A 10,592-nucleotide genomic window follows, 5' to 3' on the forward strand; every position below is an offset into this window, starting at 1 on the left:
TCAAAGACCAGATTTTCTAATATTTTATCATTGCAACATCCTAAAAAGAATGTTCCAGGTGCTGAAAAAATAAGCCAGAGGGGAAAGGTCTAACAGAATATATTTTACCAGAGTGTCAGGTTCAACACTAAGGTATCAAGGAGGCTTCATGATTTTCACAAGTGTGAAAATAATTTTACAGCAGAAGGTTAAATGATGTTATTTTATTTACAAAAAAAAAAAAAAAAGTTTGGTATCTTGAGCTATACCACTGAAGGCGTGCATTTTGTTTGCATTCTCCCCTCAATTTGGTCCCAGAATAACAATGACTTCCCAGGTGCCAGGTGGTTCCTGACAGAGTTGCTCTGACGAGCTCCATGGAGACAATGAGACTGCAAATGTGATATATGTACATTCCTGTTTTCTCAGTAGCATGTCATTTTTTTCAGTGTAGTTTAGGATTATTTAGGATTCTCCCCTAGCCCTTGCCTTTAATAAAACCAAAAATTCAGTACAATTTGTTTCTCTGGAAGCAGCAATATCCATCATTTTCTTTTTTATTTGACCTGTAACTCAATAATAAATGTTACATCTACAACAGAACTGTTTTTGATGTGACCTGGTATTACAAAAGTAGGAGCTAGGTTTTGTGCATTCAAGGATATTTTAAAAGAAAAATAAAATACATAAAATACATAAAAGATACAATAAAATACATAGAAAGTCAGAGAACAAACATTTGAACCAAAATACCAAGAAGGCTTGAAACCTGAACAAAATTCCAGACAAAGGAAGTGATAACAGAAATGAAAGAATGTAGTTGTGAAAGGACTTCTGGCAAGAAAGCAGTGGTTGAGAATGTCATAGAATCTGTAGGACAACATTATCTTTTAGCTGTTGATTGTCCCTTCTCATAGTCTGCGGGGTAGCCATAATGGTGTTAGTACATATGCCCTCAGAGCATTGAGATCTTCTGCTCTTACATGGTGATTCAATCTTGTGTGCTATCAGTCAATGGCAGTTCACACAGATTCAAACAAGCTGAAAACACACGTGTCAGGATACTCTTTTATCCTTGAAACTTGCAAGCCATACACAACTCAACAAATTGATGCAACAACTAGGGAGATCCTTCCTCACACATAAGCCCTATCTTCATTATTAATATTTGGATTTTGGCCCCTTGCTTAATTTAGGGGCATACCAAAATCTTGCACTGTGAGTGCAGTTTTATTGTGGGTTCTCAGCGCAGCAGATGGGCATAAATATAGGTTAGACTAATAAATGAAAGGGAAACACATGTTTTAAAATGAAGGTTATGGGAAATAATCTCTTACACCTCCAATAAATATTTCCTGTTTTTAAATAATGTAACAGAGACTATTATAATAATTATTATTAATAATTATTACTCTTGTTGTTATTGTTTTTAAATTACATGGCCTGGCCAAGAAAACTTCACTTTGTGGTTCCCTTTAGGATACATAAAAATAATCTGAAAGGCAAAATTGCTGTGAAGTGTTGCTACACTCAAGAAAACTGACAATGCATGGAAGGAGAGAAAGAAATAAAGAAATGCAAGCAATGATTTCCAATAATATCATTTTAAATACCACAGTGCATGACTGATTATGTTGGATATGAATTAATTTCATATAGATCACCATAAAACTTGCAGTGTTCTATGCACATTTAAAAATGTGTTAAACATATTTTTATGCCTTCCTTTTTCTTCTTATCCTTCAAATGATCTTCCTCTTTAACCACAGAGATAATAGCACACCTTTTATTTTCTGGAGAAATCTTGCATTCAGGGATACTTGCCTAAGAAGGATCATTAAAAATATTAATAATTTTTACATTTTTCATATCATGCTCCTTGGGACTCCTACAACACTGAGGATTATGTATGAATTTAGCCGCCTTGCCTTGCCTTTGCCTTGCCTTTGCCTTGCCTTGCCTTTGCCTTGCCTTTGCCTTGCCTTTGCCTTGCCTTGCCCCGCCCCGCCCTGCCCCGCCCTGCCCCTGCTCTTTCCCCTGTATTCCATACCTTGCTCCCTCCAAGCCCTTTCCTGTATTGTTTAATTGGAATAAAGTCTGTATCTTTTAAGAGAGGAAAGTAACAATGAAAATAAAGTCTTTATCTGTTCCCTAGGTGCTTTTGCACTTTTTCTTTTTGTCTCAGTAATTTTTTTATTATTATTATTAATTCTTCCCTTACCTCTGCTATCCCTTCCTCATATAAAGAAGTTTATTTTAATGGCAATATAAAATTTCATTAAATCATTAGGGGATTATTTAACAATTCAGTTGGAGGACTCTTGCTCAGAGTAGTGATATAAAAGGAGTTCAAGTAAAATGTACTTTATATTATCAGTGTGTTTATCAGTGTTGCTTTAACTCACTTGTTTTTGGCTTTAAAACAGAGCTGGACAAGCAGTCTATGAGTGTGACAGATAGCAGTGAAGACCCAATTAATAAATTTGCTTTCCCACTAGCTTCACAGGAAGAGGTGCTTTCCAGCTGGAGCAGAATCATGTCTACGGGTGTGTTATCATCTTTCTGATATTGACTTTAATATTGATCCCTCATGGGAAACATAGATATGTCTTGTCCAAAGTGTTCTGCAGCTCAAAGAGAAAAAATACCAAGTCTTATATATTTCCCCCAAGTGCTACTTGCTTATTTTTCAGAACCAAGAAGCCAGAGAACTTCAGGAGCAGTAGAAGCAAACTGTTCAGTTGTAAATGGAAGGGACATGGTATGTAAAAGCCCCCAGGCTTTTGCTGATGCTGTGAGAAAATCAAAGGATAGCACATGGAAATGAGAATGTAGTAAAGAACAGCTATCATATTCACACCTCTTAAACTGTGTTTTTGTATTTCTTTAGATGGAGATATTTTTAAGGTTATTCACAGAAAAACATTAGTAAAAGAAATCCTTTGTGCAAAAGTAATAATTTAGCTGCAGGTTACAGTGCTTTTACACAAATTATTTTCTTTTTAATACCAGGGTTTTATAAGTTGCCTGTCTCTGCAAAGGCAGATTCTGTAGTTGTTCCTGGGGAACTGGTTAGGCATTGTGTCTGGGGATTTTTTGGTCAAACATTTCGCAAAGCTGTCACTTGAAATCTACCAATAGGTGCAATATGAATCGGGTGTGTAATAAATCACGGATGTATGCATGAGTCTGTAAAGCAAAACTTTCCACCTTTAAGACAAATCCCAGCAAATACCACAGATGCAAAATAGTTGCAGCAGGTAGCAAATTGCTACAGCATTACCACCCTATCATGCAGTGAAGATGAATGGAGCTGTGTGTTTTTCTAGCATTTCACAATTACAGAATCACCCATGTAGGACATTTGTATTAAAAAACAAGGCTGTTAAAATTATCTATAAATCTCTCAGTGTGGGTTGCCTAACAATTAATAATTATCTTTCTAATGCTTTTATGCTACTATGACAGGTAGCTCTACATAGCGAAACAAATCTTAATTCAAGACCAGAGAGAATGTGTTTGCTGCATCCAGAAATCCATTGTCATGGATTCTTCCCCAAAGAGGAGAAAAGTCCCTCCTCTCCCCCTAAATTGATTTTCTGAATAGCAGAAATCATAAGGTTTTATGAATAGTTCCTATGTTGCAACAATAAATTAGGCTACAGAAGGCCTGGTAGTCTAATTAAGTTTAATTTAATTAAATTTAAGTAAATCTTTTAGAAAACAGTGTTCAGGCACATTGCATAGAGTTGTTGCTCTGAGAGGACACAACAGAATCGTTGGTACATTGCTCAAATAATTATCTTTAACATTTCATCACACACTTTACATCTACTCTGAGGATGTCCACCTTCAGCTGCAACAACAGGTATTCCCAGCTCCTTTCAGTGCTCCTGATTGTCTGGGATGATTCCTCATCCAGGCATGACCAAAATTCCTGCATCCTGCATGTGATTTTTTTCTTGCTGTCTTTGCTCTCCTTCCAAAGTAATGTGGATCATTTCTTGTTCCCCCATTGTTCATCACCTCATGAGTCTTGATATTGTCTGTACACCATAATTTCACTTTTGCCTTCTAGCTGTGTTTTACAGATAAGTGCCAATTCCTGCAGGACCCTGTTGGAAATCTGCCTGCTTACCCATTTCCATTTGCAATATGGCTGCAGCATGTGAGCAGAACAACCTGCAAGATCTAGATAAAGTATACTGAACACTCAGAAAGGAGGAACGAAGGATGATCAGTCAAGTTCTGTGCTAAATGCCTGACAACTGATAAAGTGTTGGTTAGATTAGGACAGACAAATACACTCACTAAGACAGTTGACTCATTTTGACAGAGATAGTTCTCTAACGAGACTGAATTATCCCCCCCCCCCCCCTTTTTTTTTTTTCTATTTGCTTTTGATTGCTTTATATCCTTTTAAAGGATACAGTTTTCTATACCATTAGGAGACAGGGCAATATAGAGGGGAAGAAGAGTTGTGCTGATATGACCTTGTAGATTTAGTGTATTGTCTTAAGACAGCATGTGGAAGGGATAGTATGTCATTGTGTCAACCTCAGTAGAACTGTGAGAAGGGCTTTTGGAACTGAAAGTTCAGAAACATATAATTTATTTCTGTCTTTCAGCTTTGACCAAATAGAAATGCATAAAGGCAGAGTACATTATAACTTTTCTAGTGCAATATTTGCATTGGAAATAGATATGCAGTAGGAAAGAGATATGCAGTTATTTTTCAACAAATGCTACCAGCTGAAACCATATGTTACCTAAACAAATTTTATTGAGTGGGGGAGAGGCGGCATGGCCAGGGCAGGGGACCTAAACTGACCCCAGGTTATTCCACACCATGTGATGCTGCACTTGGCAATAAAATCTGGGGAAGGGGAAAGTGGGCCTCTCACTATGTGTACTGAGGTCCTACTTCCCATGATGTGGCTGAACATCACCCTCTGATGAGAAGTAGAAAATAGTTGTTTTCTTTCTCTTTACTTCCACATGGTCTTTGCTTTTTTTTTTTTTCTCTTTTTTTTTTTCCTTCCCTTTAATTAAATTGTGCATATCTCAGTCAATGCTCAGTCAATGAGCCTTTTTAATTAATTTATTTATTTATTTTTCCCCCCATCGTGTTTTCTCCCCCTCTGCCTTTGATGAGGGGAAGTGAGACAGTGGAGCTCAGCTGACCATCAATTGATGTGAAACCACCACACAGTAGAGATAAAAACACAGACAAGAATAGTTGTCCTAGTGGGAAAAGCTTTAGGAGTCTGTTAGTAGGTGATGATGATGACTGTTGTTGTTACTTGTTACAACTTTTCTCCTTTACATGTTTAGGATGTTTATTTCCTGATAAACCTAGTCCAAACTAACCCATACACTATATCATAATTGCAAAAATTATTTATTCATAATTATCCATTAAGGATTTTCTACACTCTATTGTATATTGCAAAAGATGACAAAAAAAAAAAAGTACTCTTTCACTAAAATGCAGACCACAAGCAAGTGGAGAAAGAAGCCAAAAGTATGAACAATGACTTATGAATGGGGTGGGGAGTTGGGGAGTGGGGGAATAAAGAATAATAATTTAGAGAAAAGTTTAAAAAAGGAACAACAAGTAATACTTTATTATATTTAAGGATGAAAACTGAGTGGAAAATATTTTGAGCTGCAGAAAGAAAAATGCAGAACAGCAGAGCTCTGAAGAAATAAATTCTTAATAAAGAACAAACACATTTTGTAAGATTTCCATGGTACATAAAGTGGAAATCCATAATCAAAGTAAATGCTGTTTTAAAGACTGAAAAACAGAATGCCTTTCTTTCCACAAGGAGGATTTTTTTTTTCCTATTGTCCAAAATCCACAGTTTTTACCTCTATTAGAATGATCCAGCATGACATGTGGCATTTTCCTCAGTGCTTCTCGTGGTAGTATTATGCATTATTATGTGTTATTCATTGTGGCAAGGCAGGCAGAATGAGAAGTGACAGCAACCTTCCTTGCAGCATGGCCATAACTCTACCATATGGAGACCCAGCATGTTAAGAGCTGGGATTTGCAGCTGGAGCAGCAGACAGAGCTTGCACTTTAGAAAGAAACTGTGAGAAAAAGATGAGGATAAGGCAGCAGTCACTTTGGGGTGAGCTCAGTGAGAGCTAGATGTGAAAAACCTTCAGTGAATGAAGACCTTTTTGCCACTGATAACATCAGTACGTTTTGGAAACATGGTCCCTTGTGGCAATGTTAGTTACAGCCAAAGCTTCATTCTTATTTACCAGACAAATTGAATGGAGTTCACCACTAAGATTTTAGTAAGCTGATGATACTGCACTTAAAGAATTTATTTCATACCTATTTTAAAAGACTTTATCTTATAAACATATATTAGGAACTTATAATTTTATATATAAAAATAAGTCCATGCTGCACTATTGCATCCTGTTTAGAAAGTATTAATCAGAAAAAATCTCTGTCACCTCATCTCAGCTCCAGGGCAAAGCTCTTTTACCTGTCACTATCATTAACCTTAGACCCTAAAATGGAATACAATGGGTACAATGCAGATCTTTTCTACTTAGTGCTAAATAAATGATGTTTTTCTAAATATGCTGAGAGCAAAATTTCATTGCCAAACGTAAGCTTCATCATTGCCAGCAAAAGCTTCACCATTGTGCCTGATGTCAGAAGTTAATGTTGAGAACAAGGACCCAATAACCTATTGCGTAAGAAGCATAAAAAAGATTATTTTTTTTTCCTGTAAGAAAGCAGATTTTTTTCATTAAAGGTTATCAGTAGGAAAAATTAAGGGGTTATATTCTTCAATGATTTAAACTCTCTGTAAATGCACTGACTTCTGTGACACTGCACTCAGTGAAAAGGCTGTATGCATTTTTAAAGCTGATTTGAACTCATGTTAGAGTAACCCAGCAGTAAACCACCTTCAGTTTGCACTAATGTCCCTGCCCTACCTCATAGAGTAGAACTAGGCTAGACTAGAGTAGTTCAGTTGGAAGGGACTACATAGGTCATCCAGTCCAACTGCCTGAACATGTCAGGGCTAACTAAAAATTAAATAATGTTATTGAGAGCATTATCCAAATGCATATAACTTGCATGCACTTTGAGGAAAAGAAAGAAGTTTGCTTAATGATGTGTACAAGCACACATACAAAAGAACAGCTGACAATAAATAACCTGTGTAAGACTTCGAGCTTCAGAGTCAGAACATGATGAGAACGGGAAACTGCTAATATGATCACGGCATGATATCAGCTTTGTATAGTGAGAATAAATCACAGACAGTGCATCATTAGAAATTCAAGTCAATGAATGCACTGTAATTTTCCCATTTATATTGCACCTAGTGCATTTGTACAAGCTGATTAGGTTATATAGACAGACCTTATTGGGTTTTTGCTTTTTATTTATTTTTATTTTTTTATTTTTATCAGCAAGTTCCTCGCTGCTTTAGGGAAGATCAATCAAGCAGGGTTTCAGCTGTTGTGCTATAGCCACAGTGCTGCACTGAACATTTTTAGACTTGGTCAATCAGCTATATATACTTGAAGGTGTTTCACTTATGTTTCTTTGTTGCAGTATTTAATCTTCTCAGTGATTAAGCTGAGGAACTGGAGCATCAGGTTACTGGGCGTCAGTATTAGTACATCTTTCTGGCAATTTGTGTGATAAAATAACACATTCTTGTAGCCAATCCCAGTGAAGAGGACATTTTAAAAGACTAGTCTGCATAAATTGATTTCTAAGTAGCAAGAATATCATGTGCTGGTGGCTTTGCATCTCCAGGAGCCAGTGACATCCTTGGAAGTGTTTAAGGCCAGGCTGGATGCGATTTTGAGCAACCTGGTCTAGTGGGAGGTGTCCTTGCCCATGGCACGGGGAATGGATCTTTAGATGATCTTTAAGGTCACTTCCAACCCAAAGCATTCGATGATTCTGGATCAAATATCATAATTATTTTATTCCAAAAGAGAAGATTTTTAAATGCCCATTTTCTAAGCAGTTTACTAAGCACTTTGAACCTGTCCATTAATGTTAAGAATAAGTCATTAGTATTTGACTTTCAAAAATATTTTGTAGATCATCTATGCTTTTTTTTTTTTTTTTTTTTTTTAAATCAAGTTTTGTCCTAGTGCTCTGGCATCCTGACAAGCTTTAAGAATACTTGTGCCAGATTGCTAACAAGTGCTGGAGTTCAGCAGCAAAAAATGAATATATCTTCAAATGCTTGGGTTAGGACCACAGAAAATGCAGGTAGCTAATGTACTAATCAAGTGCATCAAGGTAAAGTTTATTGTCCTGGCCAATTCAGCTTGAAAATGTGGCCCCAATGGCTGAAACACTTCTAATTTCTGTGGTGGTGGCACGGTCAGTATTCCTTTGGAGCTGCAGCTTTCAGCTGGCTATGTGCATGCCTCTGTGCTCTAGGTAATGACCATTTTCTCCAGCAGTGGAGGGCATATCATCTGCTTGTTTGGAGGTATTTCTCTACAGAAACCTGTAGAAAAAATACGTCTCATTTTTATTTTTATTTTTTTCCCTTTTCCTCTTCTATTTTTTTTTCCTTTTCTAAAATTTGTCTCCTGTTGGCACAAACACAGGGGTCATTTTGCGCATTCTTATTTTCCTGCCAATTTGTAACTGTGGAAACAGTTTTAATTACCTGAATAGCTGACAGTGTACCTCAAATCCTTACATGAGCATGTTCCTAATCAATTTGTGAGAACAAAAAAAAGGAGGGAATGGTTAGGATACAGAGACAATATCTGGCTGGTTTCATCTTAGTGTTTTGGAGTTACCATTCAGAAAATATTCAGCAAAAAGTTAGCACTCAGGAGGTCTGTATTTGTTCTCAGGGAAAGCTTTTTTACACTTCATAACTGCTGGTAGAACTCTACCATTTGTAAAGGTGTGAGCCACAGGACAAGTGATAATATGAATTGCCACTATATTGTGATTTACAACTCCATTATCTTCCATTATATAGTCATTTGAATGAGATGGGGAAAACTCTGGCGAACAACCAACACAAAATGAAAGAGTATGCCAGTATTGTAGAATACATCCAGTAAATTTTAAGAAAATGCTGCATTAAAATGCTGTGATAATCTGTAGTTAAATGGAATTTATACTTCCAAAGAAGCTTTATTTTAGACTGTCAACTTCAAGCTGATGTTCAGAGAGAACCTAGTTACTGAGATGAATATACTGTGTTGCCATACACATGCAAAGCACTAATATATTTGGGGCTTCTGAAGTACCTTTCACTACCAATAGATATAGATAATAGGTATTTACACCTTACACATTTTGCCTGAGTTGCTTTCTTACTAGGTAATTGGCAGATAGTGAAGCTTTATGCTGAGGTGTTTTACATTAATTTCTTATTGTTCTTTAACTGTGATGCTGGGCTGACTAATATTTTATGCATGCGAATGTGTCATCACTAGAAAGCATTATTTAGATGCTTGTAAAAACAGAAGGAGAACAAAGACCAAAGCTACTGCTATAAGTTTGAATGGCCCAGTCTAAGATGTTTGTCTATTAAACTTAAAAAAAAAAAAATAAAGATTTTGTAAGCATATATTGTTGCAGCTTACTGAAAGACTCTCTTCATGTAGTGTACAGGAAGTACAGCTGAAATGCTGGAATTCCTATCAAGCAGAAGATTATGCTATCCAACAAGCAGGAAAACTTTCAAAATATGCATGGCATGCTTCTGACAGAAAGTGGATAACACCACTCCCATTTTAAAAAAGGGTAGAGAGGAGGACCCAGGGAACTACAGACAGGTGAGCCTCACCTCTGTGCCTGGGAAGATCATGGAACAGATCCTCCTGGAGGCAATGTCAAGACACATGCTGGACAAGGAGGCAATCTGAGACAGCCTGCGTGGCTTCATCAAGGGCAAATTGTGCCTGACCGATCCAGTGGCCTACTATGATGGAGTGACTGCATCAGTTGGAAAGGGAAGACCAACCAATGTCATCTACCTGGACTTCTGTAAGGCCTTTGACATGGTCCCACATGACATCCTCATCTCCAGATTGAAGAGATATGGATTTGGAGAGCGGACCACTTGATGGATAAGGAATTGACTTGAAGGCCACACCTAGAGAGTTGTGGTCAGTGATTCTATGTCCAGCTGGAGGCTGGTGACAAGTGGTGTCCCTCGGGGGTCTGTCCTGAGACTGGTAGTTTAATATATTTGTCAACAACATAGATGATGGGATTGAGTGCACCGTCAGCAAGTTTGCAGATGACACCAAGCTGAGTGGTGCGGTTGATACCAAAGAAGGAAGAGATGTCATTCAAAGGGATCTAGAGAGGCTGGAGAAGTGGGTCCATGTCAACTGAATGAGGTTCAACAAGTCCATGTGCAAGGTGCTGCACCTGGGTTGGGGTAATCCCAGACAGGAGTACAGACTGGGAGAAGAACTCATTGAGAGCAGCTCTGCAGAGAAGGACTTGGGGGTTCTGGTGGACAAAGGCTTGGCATGAGCCAGCAGTGTGCTCTTGCAGACCACAAGGCCAGCTGCATCCTGGGCTGCATTAAAAAAGAGAAGTAGCCATCAGGCCAAGGTGATTGTATCCT

This window comes from Anser anser (genome assembly GCF_964211835.1).
Source record: "Anser anser genome assembly, chromosome: Z".
NCBI lineage: Eukaryota > Metazoa > Chordata > Aves > Anseriformes > Anatidae > Anser > Anser anser.